Consider the following 14,892-nt stretch of genomic DNA (forward strand, 5'->3'; position numbering starts at 1 on the left):
CTACATTTCTGATTCCAAGGTCAGTGTTTTCTTCACTAACCCAGTTTCCTATGAATGAAGTCAAGAACAGAATCAACCATACATCAAAGTTTGAATGTTGCTTGGTTTCTATTTGGGGTTTCTCTGTCCAGATCCTCTTTGCTGACAATAATATGACACAAGCCATTCAGGAGGCATCGGAGCCTTCTCAGCTCTCCTTTGGGTTTGTCCTTCTATCTCCCACTTCAGACAGCTCTGTGGCACTGAATTATCCCCACCTATCCATCTCAGTCCAGTCCTGAGTCTCAGGAAGCCCAGAGCAGCTTCTTTCCTGGATGTTTTCTTCAGTTCTTTTGCTCATCCCTGCTGCCTAGAATCTGTTATCTGCTTTGTCCTGCTCCTTGCTCATCGCTGGCCTCATGCCTGTTGGCCTGGATTCTGGTCTGCTCTTTGATGCCCGTGTATTCATTCCTGCTTATCCTCTGTCTGGCCAATTAGAATATAAGGTCCTTGTAGGAAAAGGAGTAGATTTGTTTTCCTTTTGCTTTTCTCTTTGACCAAGTGCCTGGCACATAGTAAACACTTAGTAATTGCTTGTTGACTTATCCATCTTCTCATTCACTGGGAATCCTGGTTCCTCCTCCCCCAATATATCCCATATATCCTGACAGTGGCTTACCAGCTGGGGCCTGATCCATTAGCTCTTAACTTCCAGTGTCTGCTTGATCCTGACAAATCTCTGTGTTTGCCCAGTCTCAGCTCACTGCCTGCCCATTGGCAGTCACTTTCCAGTTTCTGAGCCTCAGTTTTTTCATCTATTAAATGGGGATTCTGATCCAGGGGATTCTACTCCAGAAATAAAGGACAGCTATTGTAGGCTCTCTGGAGGATTCCCATGCCCAGTGTTGGAAAGGAGGACATTTGAATGATGACAGGGCAGATTAGGGAAGAGATAAATGATCAGCAGTGGCAGCCTGGCTGCCACAGATGGGGAAGTGTTCTAGCTCTGACATTCTGTGTGGTTCTCTTTTCTTGTTCTGACATTCTAAGCCCACTTCTACCTCTGATATTCTGTGTTCTCTTCTCTGTTGTAGCTCAGCTATTCTATGTTCCAAGCTCCTTTTTGAGCCTAATATTTTATGTACTAGGTTCCCTGATGGTTTCTGGTTCTCATAATGGTGGTACATACCCAGGAAGAACCTGCATCAGCTGGCAAGTGCTTTGCCATATCTTAACAGGACCTTTCCTTGTTTACTGCGACCAGCTTACTCTTACTGACTTTTTTGCTCTTCATAGGAGGTTCAAAGGAATGTAGATTTGGAGATGAAGATCTTGGAGGCCCTCCAGTCTAACTCTTTCATTTTACCAAAGAAGAAATGGAGGTCCAGGAAGTGAAGTGACCTATCCAAGAGCATATATGCACACCAGAATCAGAATTTGAATCCATATCCTTTAACTAGAGAGTCATGAATTTTTCCCTTTTGTGTCCAATTGCCTCCGTTCTCTTTTCCCATTCAAGCATAATACCTTCTTGTCCAACACATTCTGCACCCATTTTGGTGGAGGGAAATCACTCACTGGCTATATTATTACACAACATTAAAAAACCCCCAAACTGTTCCTTACTTTCAGAAGAAGTAAAATTATTCTAATTTCATATTTAAGGAAACTGAGATTCAAATTTAGACAATGTCAGGAAAAAATACCTCCTAAAATAATTTTTCAATTGTTTTCAATGGTGTCTGGCTCTTTATGACTGCCATGGGGGTTTTCTTGGTAGAGATACTAGAATAGTATGGAATGGCCATTCCCTTCTTTAGCTCATCCTACAGAAGAAGAAACTGAGATAATCAGGGTTAAGTGACACACCCGGTATTACACAGCTAGTAAGTGTCTGGGGCAGGATTTGAAATCAGGTTCTCCTGAATCCACCACTAATACTCTATCTCCTGCTGCCACTAACTGCTAAAAAGCTGGAGCTGTCCAAAAATAGAATGGATTGCCTCAAGAAGTGATGGATTAGGGGGCAGCTGGGTAGCTCAGTGGATTGAGAGCCAGTCCTAGAGATGGAAGGTCCTAGGTTCAAATCTGGCCTCAGACACTTCCCAGCTGTGTGACCCTGGGCAAGTCACTTGACCCCCATTGCCTAGCCCTTACCACTCTTCTGCCTTGGAGCCAATACACAGTATTGACTCCAAGACAGAAGGTAAGGGTTTAAAAAAAAAAGAAGTGATGGATTCTCTTTCCTTGGAGGTCTTCAAGCAGAGCCTGAACGACAACTTGTTAGTATAGTATAGTGAGGATTAATATCATAAATAAGTTGGACTAGGTGTTAGTTGAGGTCCCTGCCAACTCACATTTTCAGAGGCTTAACAGCTGATGTAACTTAGTAACCAAGACAAAACAGGTAATAAGTGTCTGGTCTTGAACTCACATCCATTCTCCAATTTGATTTATGGGCTTTTTCTATCATAAGCCATCTCACAAGAGAAATGTCGGACATGGCTTCTACCTCCAAAGAGTTTACAATCTATGCTGGAATACAAGACTATCCCACACGAATTCTTGAAAAAATTGAAGCCAAAAAAATTAATTGCTAAAGTGCACAGTGAAATTAAGAAGCAGACATGCTCTGTAATATTTCACCTGAGATCTCTTGCTCTTGTGGATCTCTCTCTCTCTCTCTCTGTTTCTCTCTGTCTCTCTGTCTCTGTCTCTGTCTCTCTCTGTCTCTCTGTCTCTCTGCCTCTCCCTCTGCCTCTTTGTCTCTCTCCCTTTATCTGTTACAGGGATTAGAAAAGTGAGCAATCAGTGTGGTGCAATGGGAAGAGTTCTGACTTTGGAATAAGAGGAACAGGGTTTGTATCCCAGTTCCATAACTTACTAGTGCCATGCCCTTAAGCTCTCTTGGCCTCAGTTTCCTAATTTGGGAAGAGTGGATTGAACTAGGTCATCTCCAAAGCCCCTTGAGTTCTAAATATTTTAAACTTATGATGAAGGATGGTGTTGATGGTAGAAGTTTCATGAAACAATGGCAAAGGCCATCTCATGAGGGAGCAAGTTTCTGGTCCCTTAAAGGTATTCAGGTAGAGTCCAGACAGCCACTTTTTTGGGGTCTTGTAGAGAGGGTTGATATATCCTTAAGGCTGATTTCAGACTAGATGCTCTCTAAGGATTCTAGGATTCTAAGGAAGCTCTACTTGGGCCTCAAAAATAATATTTGGGTGCAGATAGGTGGCTCAGTGGATAGAGAGCCTGGGTTCATATATGATCTTAGACACTTCCTTGCTGAGTGGTCCTGGGCAATTCACTTAACTCCCATTGCCTACCTTTATCACTCTTCTGTCTTAGAATAAATATGTAATAGTATATTATAATACATAATAGTACATAATAACCAATACATAATAGTATTGGTTCTAAGATGGAAGGAAAAATAATAGTATTTTATATCTATGTCTCTAACTATATATCAGATATATACATATAAAACATAGATACATATGAGTTTTCTTATTATTCCCTTCTGATATTCCATGGAGTTCAGATAGATATAATCCAGGGAGAAGTTGCTATCTTACTATTGTTCCTATACTATATCATGTTTATTGTTTGTTCAGCAGAGTATTAGGTTGACAGATAAAATGATGCCTTTTACCTAAATAAAACTATTGGGATCTCAGCTCATTTTCTTTAGACTCACGGAAAGCATCTTTGGGGCAACCACAGAAGCAGACAAGATGATAGGGATGGCCAAAGACTTCCTCCATGGTTTTGATTGCTTGTTGTGGTTCCTCATATTTGGAGAACTTTTCATGCCACATAAATCAGAGGTGCGGAGTATCTAATACTTCCACATATATTAAATATATTTTCCTTAAATTTTTATGGGTCAATGTCAAGTCCAGAAGATCGTGAATGGTTGTTGTTGCTGTTGTTACTGGCAAGAGAATCATGGGATCTCAGAGGCCATCTACTCCAACTCATTGTTAATCAAGAACATTCTCTATAGCTGGATACCTGGGACTGGAGAGGCTCCCTCACAGCCACCTGAGATAGCTCAGCATCCTTGGAGCAGCTTTCATTGTAGGGATCTTTCCCTATATACCAAGCTGACACTGCTTCTTCCATTGGTCCAAGTTCTACCCCTTGGGATCAAGCAGAACAAGTCTGATACCTCTTCCACATGATAGCCCTTCAAATATCCGAGGAGAATTATCCTAAGAGTATGGGTTCTGAATGGCCTTCATTGTAACTTGGTTGCTCACAGTTGAGTCCATTGGTTTTTCACCAATGGGTGAAAGGAAAAGAAGGGTATGATTATCATCCACTGGGTGAGGTACTGGTCATTCTCCACCCTGGAATGAGGAATAACTAATAAGAATAAATACATGCATTTAGACAAGGAAATATTATTATATAATAACTAGTTCTGGGAACCTGATTGAATCACTTCCCGTTCTGGGTCTCAGTTTCCTTTTCTATAGAATGAGAGAATTGGACTAGATGGTCTCAAAGGTCATTTCATATTGATCACCTTATGTTCCAAGGTTCTTTCCATCTCTGACATTCTATTTTCTGTGTTCTAAGGTCTTTTCCAGCCTAAATGTTCTATGCCCTGATACTTCTCATTTCTGGCATTCTGTGTTTTATGTTCTAAGGTCATTTTCAGGACTAATGTTCTATGTTCCAAAGTAGCTCTCAATTCTGATATTTATGTTACATGTTCTAAGTTCTCTTTAAACCATGATATTCTATATATTTGTTCTAAGATCCTTTTCAGTCCAAATAGTCTGTCTATTTTATGCTCTAAGTCAAATGCCAACTCTGTTATGGATTTACATATATTCTATATATCTATATATATCTCTGTCTATATATATCTATATATCTACCCCCCCTCTCTGAAATACCCAAACTTTCTGTCAGAATAGATACTAAATATTGGTTTTTCTAAGGAAGAAGAGTGGTAAGGGCTAGGGCAATTGGGTTGAATTACCTTGTCCATAGTCATACAAAGAGGAAGGATCTGAGGTAAAATTTGAACCCAGGACCTTCTGTCTCCCAGCCTGGCTTTCTATCTACTGAGCTGCCCAGCTGTCCTCAGCTCTAATATTTGTGTTCTGTGTCCTAATATTCTATGTTCTGTGCCCTAGGGAATCTTCTATGTTCTAGAGTCTTTTCCTACTCTCATATTCTATGTCCTAATTCTTGAAGACCCATTTTTGTCCTAACATAATGCGTTCTGTATTCTAAGGTACCCTCCTACTCTGATATTCTGTGTTCTTAAGTTGTAGCTCTCTCTGAGCATTGGAATTCTGTGGTCTAATGTTCCTTCCAGGCCTAAAGATCCCATTAGAGAAAACTCCTCCTTTTGGGAGGCAGTTTTTCAGGTTGACAAGTTCTGCTGACTAGAAATTCTCCTTGACCCTCATACAATATCACCTTGGCATATTTCAGTGTGTGCCTCTTGGTTCTGACCCTTGCATTGTGCAGACTAAATGCTTCCCCCTCATCAGGTGTTTGCACCTTTTAAATATTTCCCCACTGATATCATCTTCCAATTTAGTCACCGCTTAGGAAAACTGCACACATTTAGCTCCTTTCATCTCTTGCAAAGCCTTCTCTCTGCTCCCTGACAGTATTTTCATCCCTTATCTCTGAGCTCCCTAAGTTCTACTTCATCCTTCCTCTAGGGCTGTCCAAAGCCAGCACAGGACCCAGAATCCTCATTGCCCTGGCCCAGCTAGCTGCTTTGGCACTGAAATAGCAGGCTAGTTATACACTGCTGTGCAAAGGCCTGAATGACTCCAGGAGAAGTGGGCTCATCTTCTGGGAGCTCTGGAGAGAGGGGGCAGCAGCCTCTGCTTCCTCCTTCTTCTGACACAGCCGCCTCTACCCATAGCCTGGAATAGCAGCAGCTTTTGTGTTTGCCATCAAGAACTGCAAACACAGCCAACTTGCCTCTCATTCCTACTCCAGGTCTGTAAGCATCAATGCTTTCCAGGTTTCTGTGTCCACTGAAGAATGGGTGTTCTTTGGCAGCCAACAAAAGGCAGGTGGCTCCTCCAAAAGTATGTGCCTGTCTCTCAGGCCCTGGCCTTTTGCTTTAGGGATGAAGGGCAAATATGGATACAGAGTAGCCTCTAGGCTGCCATCAGTAGTGATAGCAATGGCTCCCTCTTAGGTATGCAGGGACACAGGACCACTGAGGCATCACTGAACCACCACATGGAACACTTGTCCCTTATCTATTCTTTGCATCAGTTTCCTCATCTATAAAATGAGGGAATTGTACCTATTGGTCTCCAAGGTCCCTGCCAGGTCTTAAACTATAGTCCATTACATTCCCCTCCCCAATCCTATTAAATCTTGAGATTCAAAAGTACTAAAGGATTCATAGGTTTTGGAGCTTGGAGATATTTGGAGATGATTTAATCCAAGGCTTCTTAAACTTTTTTTGTGTATCATTGATAGATGGACCCCTTTAGCAGTCTGTGGAAATCTATGAACTCCTTTTCAGAATAATATTCATCAAATAAAATATATCAGATTATAAAGGAAATCAATTGTATTGAAATGGAGTTATAAACACACACATATGTATCTTATATATGTGTATCTCTGTCTCTCTCTGTCTTTTTCTGTCTTTCTAGATTTCTCTCTCTCTCTCTCTCTCTCTCTCTATATATATATATATATATATATATGCATTTCATAGACCCTTGCTTCAGGACTTTCATTTAGTCGTACTCCCAAATTATAGATGAAGAAACTGAGAGGGGGAACTGGCCATGTGGGAGGGTATGGCTGGCCTGGAAGTCAGGACACTTGAATACCAGGCAAGACTCTGAGATGAACTTTCTATAAGATCTTGGGCAAGTTATTTGCCCTCTCTAGGTCTCAGTTAATCATTTATAAATGATGAAATAGATCATCTTTTTAGATTGCTTTTTGCCAACTCTGATATTCTGAGTTTTAAGTTTAATTTCATCTCTGACATTTTTGGTTGCCAAGTTCCCTATATGGCCATGTGGAGAAGGCAGCAGGGTTTGAGTGCACTTACAGCTTTGAATGAGTCAATGGAGTGTCTTGGCTGAGAAAAAGAGCATTCAGTGAGAAAGACAAATTAACCCAAATTAAAGAATGTCCAATAGTACTGCTGTTGTTTGCCCTGGTCATACCACACCTGAATTGTTATGCTCAGTTTGGAGTATCATGTCTTAGGTAGAGCATTTACAAGGTGGGACATATCAAATTCCCCATAGTCAACTTATCTATAGTGACTAGGTTGGTAAGAAGACTGGAGACCATGCCATAAACCAATTGATTGAGGAAAGTGGAGAAGAGAAGGTGTGTGTGGGGGCCATGACAATATTCTTCAGATGTTTGAAGGACATATTATTCTACTTGACTCTCGAAGGGGGAACTAGGAGCAATGGGAAGAAATTGCAGATGCATCCATTTAGGATTGAGGCCAGTAAAAACTTTCTAACAGAACAAATCAATAGTAGACTATATTGCCTCAGGAGGAAAGGAAATACCTATCACTAAAGGCTAGATGACTACTCTGGGAATTCTTGGTCAAGGATAGATTGAATTAAATGGCTCCTAAGGTTCTAATTCGGTCATTCTGTGTTTCTATGATCTGGTCTTTATTCTAAGGTCTTTCCAAGCCTCAACATTATCTATTCTATGTCCTGACATTCTTTGTTTCACATTCTAAGGACCCTCTTGGATCTGACATTCTATATTGTCAGATCATCTTCCAATTTTGAAATTCTCTGCTCTAAGTCTAAGGCCCCTCCCAACTTTGATGTTCTCTGTTCTCTATTCAAATATTTCTCTTGGCTCTGACATTCTTTGTTCTATGTTCCAAGATCCTTTCTGGCTCTGTCATTCTCTTCTATATTCCGAAGCCCTTCCTAGCTATGACATACCTTGTTCTCTGTTCTAAGGTCTCTTTCACATCTGAAAATTTTCAGCATATTCTAAAGTCCATTACCTCATGGCATTTTATACATCTACTGTGCAGGGTCAAGTCTGAGGGCATCTGATTCACTGTTGATCTATTTTCCTAATTATCTTTTCTCTGCATAATCAGTCAGCTGGCAGTCTCCCAAGTTTCAACTCATTTTGGTTCTTTTCCAGGCTCATGTTCTGCTACTCTTGGTAATCTGGTGTAATTCCTCTCTCTTTGCCAGTATGGATAATACCTCTCATTTTAGTGTCTTATGTTGAATTGTAGCAAGTGCCCTTGAGTAGTTTTTCCAAGGAGGTAGTCCAGGTCCTATTCTCACTCTTTCCCTTCTGATACTCATGAGATATTTTTTCCTGTCCTCTTCCCTTTCTCTCCCCTCTCTTTCTTCATGTCCTTCCCTCCTGCTTCTCTTCTCTCCTTCCTTTCCCTCCTCTCCTTTCCTTCCTGGGCACAGGCAAGTCCCCAAGCCCTTCTTTTTAAATCAGTTTGCAGTACACCAATTTGAGTTCTTATATGACTATGTCAAAGAAAATTTGAGGATGCTCATAGGAGCAGAAATGTCTGGTAACTGCGACAGAGAGGGCCCCAGGGGAGAGAGACAAGTCAGAGTCACTGCCTGTCATGAAAAGGGGAATACTATGAGATTCCTGGGGGTTAGTAGAGCTGAGTCATCCATACTCAAGATACTGTCCATTCAATCTCTGGCATTCATCAACAACAGTGATTCTCTGGCTTGCAAAACATGATGCCTGAAAGATGTGACAAGATGGCTATTGTGATCAATGTACCTGACACTGCCATCATGCTTGCCCTTCAGAGAGATGCCATTAGGTGAAAGGTATTCTTCATTTTGGGTAGATAAAAGCTAAGGTGGCTCCAAACAGCCTTTTTCAAGATAAAAGTCTCTGCTTCCACTTCTTAATTTGAACTTATTTAAAAAAATTATTAAATATCTTTCACTTTTATATATGTCTATTGTGTCTGGTGGCATAGCAGGAAAAACCTGCCTCTGGGATTAGAGAACTAGGTTAAAATATTGCACCTGAAGGGGGCATCTGGGTGGCTCAGTAGATTGAGAGTCAGGCCTAGAGACAGGAGGTCCTGGGTTCAAATCTGGCCTCAGATACTTCCCAGCTGTGTGACCCTGGGCAAGTCACTTAAACCCCATTGCCTATCCCTTACCACTCTTCTGCCTTGGAGCCAACACACAGTATTGACTCCAAGACGGGAGGTAAGGGTTTATAAAAAAAATATTGCCCCTGACTCATACCTACAGTAGCCTTGGACAAGTCACTTAATCTTGCTAGTCTTTGGTTTCTTCATCCACAAAATGATGGGGGTTGACAAGCTAGTTTCTGAGATCCCTTCCAGCTCTAGATCTGTGATCCAATGATGCCTTCTCTGAAGTTGAACCCTCCTTTATAACAAAGAAAAACAGTAAAGAAAGAAAAAAGAGATTTAGTGATGGTGCTTGACAATGTATAAAATATTCTGCTCTGTTGTTCCTTGATTCCCTTAAAACTTATTTTTTTCTCTCTTATAGAACTAAGCCCTGGCGAATGATTTCTTCCTTTTACAATATAATTATAGAGGTCCCAAATTCCATTTTCCTTTTGAACACTTACAAATTATTACCAAAATAGAACATGTTTAAAGAAAGATTTTACCTTGTTATTCTTAAACACCAGTAAGAAATCTGTAATTTTTGTTTCTATTTGACTGTTGTAGCTTAGTTGAGTACTTGGCATCACTGGAGAACTGGCTTGTCCTCCTGGGTTATAGTTGGTCTTAATCAGGCAATTATGAATAAGGAAGCAAACTGGGAGGCAGAAAGAATGACTGGAAAGGAAAGGAATGACTAATAAGAGCTAGGAAAATCAGTGACTAGTCTATCCCTAAAAGTGAGAATAATAGTAAGGGATATTTTTCTTTCATGGAGAGGGGTTGCCACAGTTTCAGGCCATATTTTCCTCATCTCTAAAATGAGAGATAATTTCTAAGATCTGTTCCAGCTATTCTATATTCTAAGGTACCTCCCACCTCTGACATTCTATATCTTGAGTTCTCTTCCAGCTGACATTCTGTGTTCTAATATCATTTTTAGATCAAACATTCTATACACTATTTCTTTCAGCTTTGATATTCTCGGAGTCCAACTGATCAGTCTAGGATGACACTCTGATATCCCCTGGGAGGAGAGAAAGATATATCCCAAATATTGCTATTATCTTAGTAAGAAATAAAATAACATAAAATTCTTGTTTCTATCTCCATTGGCTGTTGTAATGAGGATGTAATGCTGCCATTTTAGGTGCTGCCTATTTCCCCCCCTTGATTGATGGCCTTTTCCTATTGGAGACAGATAGATAGTAGACCCATGAGAGGCATGAATCCAGACAATATGAATATAAGTCCTTTCATTGATTTGTTGAACACAAACAAGCAGTTTAGCAACCTCCTGTCTCAGCTTCCTTAGCTGCAGAGTAATTTTAAAGTCTGTCTAGGATCCCTGGAAAAAGACTGCTGATAAAAGCAACTGGAACACCCTTTACAGAATCAAAGCACATTTGCTGTGCTTTGCACTGCTATTATTAACAACAGCAGAGTGGGAAATGGTCTGGATGCAACTGAAGAAAAGAGCAGCAATGTCTTGAGGGCCCCTGGGAAGGTATGATGCTCACCAAAAAAGGTAAAAAAAATGCAAAATGTCAGCAAGAGGGAGACCAGCATGTCTTCAATGGCTGAACTTTATACTATGCATCATTCTTTATCCCATGACAAAAAAATTTTTAATAGTGCTGATAGGAATCAGGAGAGACCAGTTAACTAGTTGTGTGTCACTGAGTGTGCCACTTCCTTTCTCTAGTCCTTAGTTTCTTCAGTAAATCAACTAATTGTTATTAAGCACCTAGTCTTTGCAGAACACTGTCCAAGGTACTGAACGCAGACTAGAGAGTTTAGGTAAGACATGGTTGGTCTCTCTGCTTCCAGAATACAGAGCTTCCATTCCAGTAGGGGTGTTAAGATATCAATGAACTAATCAATAAAAATTTATCAAGTACCTACTATGTGCCAGGCACTGTGCTATATCAATGCAGATAACTAAAAAAAAACCTCTACATTTTACATACTTAATGTACTTTATGTATTTAACATACTTATGTACATTACACTTACCAAAGTTGGTGCTATGTGAGGAGGGGGAAAGGGTGTGACCAAGTGGTGTTGACAGAATTGAACTTTTCAGGATGGCAAGTTCAATAGTTGGAGAGAGGAAGAAAGTCATTCTAGGGATCACCATTCTAGAAGATTATTCTATAGTCATTCTAGCTAGGTAGAAGCTAAGGGCAAGGAAGAGAACATGGTGTGTATTTGAGAAGCAGGGGGTTTTCAATTTTGTCTAACTCATATCCTCATCATCTTCTGCTTGGACTATTTCAGTAACTTTTTTTTTGCCTCCAGTCCTTCTTCTCTCCAATCTATCTTCATTATAGCCCTTGAAGTGATTTTTCTAAATAGAGATCTGGTCATGCCTCTCCCCTGCTTGATCAACTCCAATGGCTTCCTATTACCCTAGGACAAAAGAAACAAATCAAACATAGAAATAAACAAACACCTCCTCTTCTTGGCATTTAATATGACTCTAATCTTCTTTTCTAGGGATCTGACTCATTATTTTCTTCATATATTATCTACACATCAGCAAAATTACCCTTCTTGGAGCAATTCCATTGCCCATGTTCAAGGCTTTACATAGCTGTCCTCCATGCTTAGAATGTTCTTCCTTTTCTCCTATGTCTCAAGCTTTCTTCAGAGTCCAGTTTCTATCACCTTCTCTGAAATATCTTGCATTTATTTAAAAAGTAATTGTATATATGCACATAGATCAATGTGGTATGGAAAGCTACGTGTGGCATAGTGCACATAGTACTGAGTACTGAGTACTCATCTTCATAAGTTCAAATCCAGCCATATTAATTGTGTGATCCTGGGCAAGTCACTTAATCCTATTGGCCTCAGTTTCTCATCAATAAAATAAGTTGGAGAAGGAAATGGCAAACCACTCTGACATTACTACCAAGAAAACCCCAAATGGGGTCACAAAGAGTCATAAATGATTGAACAACAATAAATCTCCCAAAACAAAAATCTCCAGTACAATGTCATGTTCTAGAGGGCAGAAGCTGTTTCATTTTTGCCTTCATTCTCTATCACTTTGCACAGTACCTGGTACATTGTAGATGCTTAATAAATACTTGTTGATTAAATAGACGCTGAATGGTGTATGTATGTGGCCGTTAGCAATCCATTTAACCTTTCAGATTCTCAGCTTTCTCATCAGTAAAATGAGAATAATAAATAATTTTTTGATCATTCTATCTATATTAGAATTGTGTCCAGTCTGCAGTTCCTATCTCAAGAATCATTTCCATTCCTAAGGTCAGCACTTTTCTCAGAAACCATTAGGTTAATTTTTTTCACTGTTTCTGCCTTTTTAAAAGGTTGGCTGCTAAAATCACTTATCTTATCTCTGTGCTTATCAGACTTCTTTAGTTTAGCCTGAAGGGCTATTATCTTATAGTTTCAGATCACAAAGCAAGATGTCAGATCTTTGGAACAGAAGCTTGAGCTTTTTAGTGATATGTAAGATAGAGGATTAGAAAGTATTCTGGTCTGGGGAGTTAAGACTCCAGATCTGTCTCCTGGAGAAATCTCCTTGGTATGGACCACCAGATAGAATATAGTTGGGTAACAACCAATTTGAGAGTCTGGCTATCAGCCCTAAAATGGGACATATCAATTCTAGAACAGGGGTCATTAACTTGAGACCCATGAACAGATTTTGAATCTGTGAACTTAATTAAAGATAAAATATTATATATTTTACTAAATTTGAACTGAACTGTTTCTTTCAATTATTAAAGTAAGTGAAGCAGTATTATACTGAGAAGGAATCCATAGTTCTCTTCAGATTATCAAAGGTGTCTATGAAGCAAAAAAAGAGTAAGAGTCCCTGCTTTAGAATAAGTTGCTGTTTCTAAATCTGTGGTACCAGAAGTCTAATTAATTAGATTCCTAGGTTGTTCATTTGAGGAAAGAATGAACTTATAGTCAGATATAGAGCATGAGCAGAAAATAGGCTTTTAGGAAAGATTATGAATTGTAATAAGAACATTATAGGACAAGGAAGAAGAATCTATGGGTTCTAGAATAACTTTGCCCCTTTATGACCTTGGGCAAATTCCTTAGCCTCTTTGACCCTCAGTTTCCCAGTCTTTAAAGTGAATGACTTAGACAATTTCTAATGTCTCTTCCAGTTCTGCCATCTTGTGTTCTATATTCCAGGGATATTTCTAGAAAATCACAGAATTTGAGGATTGGAGGGGACCACAGGGGCCACTGAGACCAGTTTATACCAGAAGGACTCTCCACTATCACACACTCATAAGTGATCAACCAGACTTTGAAGACTTCCAAGGATGGACATAGCAAATGACATTCCTTTTAGATTTGATAGTAAATGTTTTAAGGCCCCTCTCAGTTCTGATTTTTTATTTTCTAAGGTCCCTCTCAACTCTGAATTTTCTCTTCTAGGGACCTTCCCAGTCATGAAGTTCTATGACCTTGAGTTCCTCCCAGGTCTAAAGTTCTGTATTTTAGGGTCCTTTGCATTCTGAAATATTCAATATTAGAGGTATAATACCTTATGATTCTGTGAGGAAGAGATAGACATTAGAGAGAGAGCTCGGAGGCTCAGTAAGATGTTTTTATAATGTTCCCACAAATATAATTTCAATCTTAAAGTAGAATAATAGGGGGAAAGCCCAAAGATCTTAGTAGATGAACTCTGCTGGAGAGAGGCAGAGAGAGACAGACAGAGAGACAGAGACACAGAGAGAGAGGCAGAGAGATGGGGACAGAGAAAGAGAGGCAGAGACAGAGAGATACACACAGAGACAGAGATAGACAGAGAGGGAGAGAGGGCATGACTAAGAAACAGGAAGGGAGGAACTCCAAGATTTTTGAGGAGGAACAGAAGTATGCCTTAGTGATAGAAAGACAATCTGGGCAACTCAAGACTTTTCTACCAAATCTGTGAAAATTCCCAGAGGATGCTGGCGAGGCATTACTTTCAGGAAAGACCCTGAGTCACAGCAGATGGCCAGATGGTAAGTACAGAAGAAACCTGAGATATCCTCTGTGTGGAGGAAGGGCCACAAAGAGGAAGAGTCATGGTTTCAGAGACCCCTCAGAGAGATGTAGTCTGGGTGAGTGGATGTGGGGGTGGGGTGTAATCAAACTACAGCTAGATGAGAGGAGCCTCATGGACTTTTGGTGAGAACATTGGAGGAAGGTCACACAGGTGATAGCATCCACTGCAACCACTTCCCCCTGATAATTAGCCCTCTGTCTATCTGACAAATGATGCCTACTCTCTATCCTCATATAACTCCTGAAAGTCAATTTCTTTCACAAAGTCCTCTTGGCCATGACATTCCCAGTGAGTGACAACGTTGGCCAGGACACCGGGTTCCCTAGTTTCTGCTCCAGGGTAATAATGATGGTGATGATAATGATAGCAATAACAATAAGCACATATCGTGCTTTAACATTTACATTAAATGTTAAATTGAGACCTTAATGTTATCATTTCATTTAGGATCATAAGATGTACTGTACTACCTCATTGAAATGAATAAAGTCTATCTTAATTATATCTTCTGAACTCCAACCTCCCATTCTATGTCTCTCTTTCTTTCTGGTACAGTCCTAAGCTGTCCAGGGTCTCTCATGGTGGTAACCATCTTAGATTGGCTGGATTTCTATGGGCAGTCCCTCTTGTACAGGTCTTACTAGCCTTTCATTCAAAATGCCCATTTGTTATGTATAGGGACCCAAAGAATAATTCACCAAGTGTGAATCATGGTGAA

The sequence above is a fragment of the Monodelphis domestica genome, chromosome 6 (genome assembly GCF_027887165.1).
Source record: "Monodelphis domestica isolate mMonDom1 chromosome 6, mMonDom1.pri, whole genome shotgun sequence".
NCBI lineage: Eukaryota > Metazoa > Chordata > Mammalia > Didelphimorphia > Didelphidae > Monodelphis > Monodelphis domestica.